The sequence below is a fragment of the Myxocyprinus asiaticus genome, chromosome 33, assembly GCF_019703515.2.
Source record: "Myxocyprinus asiaticus isolate MX2 ecotype Aquarium Trade chromosome 33, UBuf_Myxa_2, whole genome shotgun sequence".
In the NCBI taxonomy this organism is placed as follows: domain Eukaryota; kingdom Metazoa; phylum Chordata; class Actinopteri; order Cypriniformes; family Catostomidae; genus Myxocyprinus; species Myxocyprinus asiaticus.
Genome location: NC_059376.1, coordinates 17643062 through 17651858, shown reverse-complemented (window position 1 = coordinate 17651858; position 8797 = coordinate 17643062). Strand labels below are relative to the sequence as shown.

Genomic DNA, 8797 nt, shown 5'->3' with positions numbered 1-8797 from the left:
ACAAATGTGAAATGTTAACACCACCTCAAAATGAATTTGTACTATTTTCAGATCACATTACAAATGTTTTGGAGTGCATATCAACTCAGACATAAAAACTAGCTAATATGTTAACAGGTACATGTCAATGGTTTAAATGCTTAAATAAATAAAATAAAATAAATGTTGGATTTTTATTATTTATTTGTGCAGAGGAGTAATGCAATTATGACCTGAATTACTATGAGACTCATTACAAATATTAAAATAAAATAATAGACAATAGTCAAGTCTTACGCACACAGAAAAGTTTGTGAACAAGATCCTCTATCAAAACACATGCTGAATGTTACTTTATCATCCTCCACAAGGCGGCGCACTGAATGACTCTCCCCCTCCACACTGTCCCAGTCCCAGGCTTACCAAAACAAATCCTCCATCCTTCCGTGCAATGCGATCCCACACCACCTTCCGGCGCCCGCAGCGAGTTTGTGTGAGCCAGTCATGCGATAGTGTTCATAGAAAGACCGCACACTTTTGCCAGATAACCCGTCGGGGCCAGCGTTAGTATAATAAAGAATAGTGTCCCGGTAAGAACCGTACAGGACAGAGCACCCAAATAACGAGCGAGTCACCGGAGGATAAGCCGACCACAGACCGCGGTCAACTGGACGCTTCAGTCTTTCCCGACAGGACACTAGCGAGGATTGCTTGAGCTCACATCCCAAAGAGCACACACGCAGGTGGGACAGACAGACAGACGTCTATTGGAAGTTCTTGATAAGGTGCGTAAATGAAATGAAACGGCGCTCTTTTCAGTGTTTGTGTGTTTTACCTGCTTTTTTGTCTCATCTGCAGACTAATAAGTGAATTGGTTATAAAGCAGGCCAGTAAACTCAGCTGAGCTAACAAAGAAACACAAATGACGAGCTATTTACATTTCTGCTCATTACAAAATACACCATGGTAACCATAGTTTCCGCCAAAATAGTTTACTATGCACTACTGCGAATTGCAAAATGAAGACAGTGACTAACCTGTAAGTTTTTGATTGGGAACATATTGGTATTCTGGTAATAGCTAACACTGCCAACAAAATAGAGATACAACTAAAAGAAATAGGCTAAAGCAAAAGGAAAGAGATTGTGAGGCTTTATACAGTGTTCGAAGGAAATCCCAATCCCAAATTAAATTTATGATTTTTCAGTAGGAACAATTACTGTATTAACTAGGGTATTTTGGCTGAAACTTTTGCTATAAGGGTAATTCTGTGTAGGTGTCTTTGTGCCTTTATTCTCCATCATATGGATGGACATTTATTTAAAGCTTTAAATGTTTGAGACTTTGCTTTTCTACCCTTTCTCATAGTGTTAATGTACAGTACAGGGCTCATACTTGCTTGTGGTTTATTATGTTGGCTTGACAAAGCCAACATACTGTTATTCTCCAGTATATCTATATTTTTCCCCATTAGAATAGAACAGATTTTATACAGGTAAAAGTACAATAAAACTGATGGCTTGTCCCATTGTTCAAAGAGGCCGAGGCTTTGAAGACCTTGATTTTACTTTTTTTTTTTTTTATTTGTAAGAATTACCACAGGTTTGACCATGAATAGCTCATCCTTATTGAATAGGCTAGGTAGCCTAAACATTAAACATTTTTATAAAACTAAGTAGACATCTCCTTCTCCTTTTATATTTTCAATGTGAAAATATTACAATTCTGTCAAATCATATCTGTTTCTACAGTTGGTGAGTAATGGCACACATTATGTTTACTCGTCTTTTCCTCGTCAGCGCTGTTTAGAATGTCGGGACTGTTTTACCTTATGAGAGGTTTAATATTCTCCATAGTGCTTCAAAGTAGAAAATTATATATTTTTTTTAGGTTTTGGGGTGTACGCCATGCTGGTTTAGCACTCTGCATGATTCAGTCAAGCCTGTTTATGATGCTTCCAGCGCGAGGATGCGCACTGTACATATGGGAAGTGCATTTAGTATGTAAAAAGCGCTTTTCTATAAACCACTGAATGTCTTAAGGGGGATACCAATCATCCCACACACTAGATCATCTTTTATTATTATTAAGAAAGAACAGTCTTCATTATAGCTAACCATTGCAAAGTGGCCATTTATAACAAAATCACATAGGAAAACTCTTGGGGATCTGCTGGGCCCTGTGTCTGTCCAGGGCCCTTAGAATCATCCTAATCTTCCCCCACATTGTGGCACCCCTGACTACAGTATCTAGTATATTATGATATATTATGCATTGAAATTATGATTATTATTGTTTGTAGTGTAAACATAAAGTGAGTTCTTGCTGTTTATTTCAGGTAGTTGTTATTCAAGTTTTTCTCCATTGAGTCAAGCTGTGAAATGTAGTGGATCAATTGGTTACTTGGTAACATTGTAGCACTCTATACATGTTTTAGAAGTTTCTGAGTTAGCATTGTTCTTTTTTAAAACATTTGCATACAGTATATTTGGAGGTCGTTAATGTAGCTTATGTGTCAGAGCAGATGGTCGAATTACTTTTTGTTGTTTTGGGGCTTGTGTTGCTAAGAAAAGTCCACTTTCCCCTGTAGCCTTTCCTGGCACAGTCACAGATGAACTTAAAAGATTTTTTGTTGTCAGGTCATTTACGCACAATGATTGATGAATCGGGTCAGTTGTGCGTTCAAGTGCAGGTGATGCAGGTAATGAGCCACACTAGGGAGGCTTCCATGATGTGTATTGGAGCAATGCCAGTCGTGCTCATTCATTGCTTTTGTTCTTCAGGTAGAATATGGAAAGTATTTTCCTTCTGCAAAACTGGCTGGACCAGAGTGTTAATAGTGCACACACATGCAGGATGAAAAAAAGAAAAAATTATTCAGGCAGGAAACACAGTGGTTTCAAAAACACTTCCGGGCAATCGGTTGGTCCTTGCTTACCTAGGCACTTGCCAGGTTAGTTGAAAGATTTGCTGTGGTAAAACTATTTGTCATATGCTGAAAAAAGTGCAGCATTCTTAAAGCATGATTCACCTGTGCTGGCTACCTGTTTTGTTTATTTATTTATATTTTATTTAAGATTTAAGCAGTTTGGCTTTTTTTTATATGTTTTGGGTCAGATGCCTCAGGCTTTTTCTATGCAAAATTAGCTGGAAAGCAGGTGACGTCAGGGTGTTTTTTTGTTTTTGTTTTTTTGTTCCTATTAAAACCGACTTGCATTGAAGAACTGGTATGTTATTGCAGTGGTTATCAAACCTACGTACCACCTTTGATCAAATCAAAACATCCAAGTACTAGCTAGTCTCACCAATGTTCCAGAGGGACTTCACAGTCTGTCAAATGGGACCATGGACGACAGGGGAGTTTTCTGGAATCTGTTTGAAAACAGTGATAAATTTCCATTTGGTGATGCTAGTGGCACCAAAATTACACTTCAGCTTTAATTTGTTAAATTATTTATTTATTTATTTTTTATGGTGAAACTGAATAATATATCACCCTTTTTATCGATTTTTACATTTAGGCTGGTAATGCTATTAAAAAGAATAGTTCACCCAAAAAACAAAATACATTTAAGTCAATTTTCAGTAAAAATCTTGTCATCCATTGTGTTTATGAGTGCATGAGAGAAGCTCGTTCACATGAGAACTTGTGTTGTTTTTTGCACTAAACAACGCAAGTTCTCGTGTGAACACACCGAGCCAAGCTTTTCTCATCACGTGCATGAACACAACAGACACAACTTGTATTGGGCTCCTTAAATCATTAAATCTTTGTGGTTCCTCTGAACAATCATTCCCCATTGATAACAGCATAGTGCATTGAGTACTATTTGTAAACCTGATTATCTTTTTTTGCCACTCCCTGTTCATGAACAAGTTTTACATCCACAGCATGAGTCGCTCATCTGATCTGATTTTCTCAGGAACTCTGGCAACTTGCTCAAGTCAAATGACAGTTGTTAATTCATGCTCTATGATTGACAGCTAGTGTTGTGCCTTGTGGATGGTTCTCTTGAACAACATTCCACTGTTGGAAATCTGATCTCATATTTGATCTTGTGATTTTGCTGCCCTTTTAAATGATATTTTATGTTCCTGGAGTTAGTTAAGTTACTGGCAGTTTTTTATTTTTTATTGATTTATTGGTGAAGGTCAGGTCAAAATTTTGAGAGCAACATGGTGCAACATGGTGGGAAAGATTTTCATACAGCTTACAAGTTGTTTATTTGATAGCAATGAAATATTTTGTTCTGGCCTATGTTGCCACTCACCTAAAAAGTCACTGGTTTAAATAGCTGTTGATATACTTCAGTTAATTTTGTCAACTTAAGAATACACTAACCCAGTGGTTCTCAAAGTGTAGGGTGCCCCCAAGGTGGGACGTGGAGGTACTGAAAGGGGGGCTCACAAATCTCGTTCAATTTCATACATTCAAATTTGCTGCAGTGACAATATACACACAAGAACCAATGTGCACATTTTATTTTCCTTTGCCCTTTTCTCCTTATTTAGTGTCAGGTTTGCTGCTCACTGCGTTGCACTTACATATGTAAACAAAGACGTTCTCCCGTGCATGCAGATTTAAATGTTTGAAGAGTTAATTAAGTTTTGTTAAACAACGATATTGTATGGCTTCAGAAGGATTGAAATATAGTGCAAAAGTTATACGGTAGACTTTTATGGTGCTTTTATGTGCTTTTGGAGCTTGATACTCACAATCACGATCCTTTCATCCCTCAATCTTGTGTTTCACGGATGAAAAAAGTCATACTGGTTTGAAACGACGAGGATGACTAAATTATATATTGGGGTGAGCTATTATATATTAACATTGCTTCTCCTGCAAGTATCATCACTTTTTTAATTACATATTTGTTTTACAAGAATATAGGCATACTTTAAATGACTTATGAATTTATGTAACACTGAAAATAACAACAATGAAGGTCTATTGACAAAAAGTTCATTCAGATTCATTTGAGTGCTTCATTTTATTTTTCCAATTACTTTTTTCATGACTTGAAGTTAAAACAAAGTTCATTTAAAGTTTTAAAAGCAGTTTTTTTTTTTTTTTCCAATAATAAAAAAAGATATTCTTTTGATTAGATTTATATTAGCTCAGATATGGGGTGGGGGTGCAATTTTTTTTCTTGTTTCAAAGGGGGACTTCACAAAAAAAAAGAAAAAAAAAAGAACCACTGCACTATTGGCCAGATTAGAGATAGACCAATATATCGGTTTTACCAATTAATTGGTGCCAATAGTTGCTTTTTGGAACTATCGTTATTGGCAAAAATCTATGGCGATAGTTGCCGATAGTTTTTTCATTATTTCATCATTTCAAAATAAGAGTTCTGGTGTGTTTCTGGTTTGTTTATACTTAAAAGTCCAAATCTTAATTTCTTCTAGTTATTTTGGGGATTTTGGTTGAACAATAAACTGCATCTGGGATTTTATTCATTTAGGACTCTTTGTCTGTTCTCATCATAGTAAGGAAAGAATTTTTTTTATCACAGTATTGACAAAATCCACTATCGGTCGACCTCTAGGATAAATGGCTTCAAAGCTAATAAAAATGGACTAAAAGCCACAAAACTCCAATTTTGTTTTCATGGCATCTTTAAAACTATGAGTTAATCAAGAAATGTTTGAGTCATATTTCAGCCATTAAGATTGCACTGTCACATTATTTTCATGACAGCTGAGCACATTTCTCCCCTAAAATTCTCATTACTGTAATGCAAAATATTCTCATTCCCATTACTGTAATACAGTAATGAAAAAAATAAAAAATAGAATAAAAATCCAAACCAGATGCAGTGATTTATTATAATTTTCCTTTTCTTTATGCACCATAAACATTCTTTTCTTTCTTTGCAAATTTCAGCCCAGACATTTCTTTACAGTATTTTTTATTTTTTGTTAAGATTCACCCAAGTGCTGTTTCCAAGAATCAGTCTGACTTCTCTCTGCCTTGATTTTTACATCTTACATCTTGTTCAACTCTATTTTAATGTTTCTATGTCAATGGCTATATTGTGTTTGTGTGTAAACGTCTCTGTGGAATGTCAGAACTACTTCACTAAACACTCTGGTTTTGAAGCTGTAGATATTAAACATTCCAGCTTTGCAAAGGCGTTTCCTGTCTACAGACTGCCAGTCCACATACTCTGACCATGATCCTCCTCCTTTCCTTCCTTCGGAGTCTTTCTCCCTCGTTTTCTTGCTGATTGTCTGTTAGCCATCCCCCTCCTTCCATGTACAACTTCTGTCCCCCTTGCGCAACCACACAGTTAAGATTTCACTAACGGAGTCATATCAAATGGTTTGTTTGGTGATCTGTAGATGTAGGTCAATCGTGCTGGTAAATATCTTGCTTCGGTCGATGTGTTTGCTTGCTGTGTTCATTTGTTTGTAAAAGAGATTGATTAAGTCTTTGCATGTTGCAACATGTGTTCAATTTGGATACGTATTTACTGTGTATTTGTGGCTGTGTTATGTGTGCAAATGCTTCTCAAAAGTCTTTGTAGACGTTCTTGTTTGAGTCTTCAATAATGATGGTTAGTGATTACATCAAGCTGTGATTAGCACACAGCCTCTCTGGCAACAAGTGTGTATGTGTGTGTGTGTTTGTGTTTGTGCATGTGTGGTTGTTTATTACAAAGGACACTGATGCTTAGATGTACAAAATTATCTGTCTGACCATGCTGTATTCTCTGCAACAGAGTCTGGCTCCGCCTCCTCTCTATATGATATGACATCACTCTGCGGTTACCACAGAAACCAGGGCTCCACTGCAGACGGTTGACAACCAGGCAGGTGAGTTATTATTGTGGTGTTGGACAATTGCAGACAAAGCACAATTTGATAACTGCACTGAGAAGCATGGCATACGTATGTGCATTTACAAAGGTATGTGAATGTGAAATGAAGCACGTTTTACTGGTGTGTTTTGAAAAGGTCTGTGTGCCCATCTGATTGTGAACACGTGTATGATAGCATGGGGCTTCCAAGACTGACATGTGTATTGCATTAGCGCATATGGCTCACTGGATCCTCCTGTGAATTCCTAATGTTTGATGTGTATGTGCCTTAAGGAGCAGAACCGAGCAGGATTTTTACACAGACCTATTCTCAGTCTGCATTCTTAATTCAGCAAGTTGATCCCTCCCTCCTGGGCAATGTCCAATCATCCTGATTTAATGCAGCCATACACACACTGCATCTGATTAATGGTATGTCAGTAAAATGCTCAATGTGCTCTTGTGAGCTCTGTATCTGCCAAGGCAAAGTCCACAGCAATGACGAGGAAGAGAGTAAGAGAGCAATGTGATTTTGCTTTGGGTTCATAGACACACCCCACCACAAAAGGATTTCTGAGTACACTTTTTTTTCATTCTGATTTATTCGGGAGTTTAAAATGTAGTGATAACACTGTAATTTCGGCCAGGAAAATGTTTGGCCGAACATGCCATACTATGCCATTTTCGGTTTTCAGCCAAAAGAGTAAATGTGTTGAAAATCTTGTGCAAAAAACTGAACTTGTTACTTTAAAATCTGATAACTTCCATTTGATATGAAGAAAAAAACAATGTGCATGTAAAATGATCCAGTTTTAATTGCATAATGTAAACATTGGTAGATGATGGATTACATATTGAAGCAAGAATGTAATTTAGTCACTGATAGAAGTTAGAAATATATAAAATGAGTACAATTTTGGTTGTTATTAAAAAAAAAAAAAAAGGCTACAATTAGTTTTGGAGTCCAGTGTATCCAGAATGTTTTGTTTTGTTTAAGATTGACCTTTTTTGTTGCATCACTAATAAAATGTTCAGGTCCCATCGACAATATGGAATTTTTTTTTGCTGGTCTGGTCTGCCCAGTAGTTCAGATTCTTACTTGCCCTGCCAACATTTTGGAAAAAGTATATTTACAGTGTGTGTGTGTGTGTGTGTGTGTATATATATATATATATATATATATATATATATACAGGTGCATCTCAATAAATTAGAATGTTGTGGAAAAGTTCATTTATTTCAGTAATTCAACTCAAATTGTGAAACTCATGTATTAAATAAATTCAGTGCACACAGACTGAAGTAGTTTAAGTCTTTGGTTCTTTTAATTGTGATGATTTTGGCTCACATTTAACAAAAACCCACCAATTCACTATCTCAAAAAATTAGAATATGGTGACATGCCAATCAGCTAATCAACTCAAAACACCTGCAAAGGTTTCCTGAGCCTTCAAAATGGTCTCTCAGTTTGGTTCACTAGGCTACACAATCATGGGGAAGACTGCTGATCTGACAGTTGTCCAGAAGACAATCATTGACACCCTTCACAAGGAGGGTAAGCCACAAACATTCATTGCCAAAGCAGCTGGCTGTTCACAGAGTGCTGTATCCAAGCATGTTAACAGAAAGTTGAGTGGAAGGAAAAAGTGTGGAAGAAAAAGATGCACAACCAACCGAGAGAACCGCAGCCTTATGAGGATTGTCAAGCAAAATCGATTCAAGAATTTGGGTGAACTTCACAAGGAATGGACTGAGGCTGGGGTCAAGGCATCAAGAGCCACCACACACAGACGTGTCAAGGAATTTGGCAACAGTTGTCGTATTCCTCTTGTTAAGCCACTCCTGAACCACAGACAATGTCAGAGGCGTCTTACCTGGGCTAAGGAGAAGAAGAACTGGACTGTTGCCCAGTGGTCCAAAGTCCTCTTTTCAGATGAGAGCAAGTTTTGTATTTCATTTGGAAACCAAGGTCCTAGAGTCTGGAGGAAGGGTGGAGAAGCTCATAGCCCAAGTTG

The 8797-nt window shown here is 37.1% G+C and overlaps 1 protein-coding gene across 2 annotated transcripts in view; it reads left to right on the top strand.

The window, feature by feature from the left end:
* Positions 1–440: 440 nt before the first annotated feature.
* LOC127424127 (uncharacterized) overlaps positions 441–8797 on the top strand; it is a 57973-nt gene continuing 49616 nt past the window's right edge. Inside the window, exons 1-2 of one of the 2 annotated variants that reach the window (XM_051669047.1) lie at positions 441–764; positions 6705–6798. The gene's annotated coding sequence lies outside the window, so the exon portion shown is untranslated. Of the gene's footprint in view, positions 765–6226; positions 6344–6704; positions 6799–8797 lie in introns of those variants that run through there. The other variant, XM_051669048.1, reaches the window with a different exon arrangement.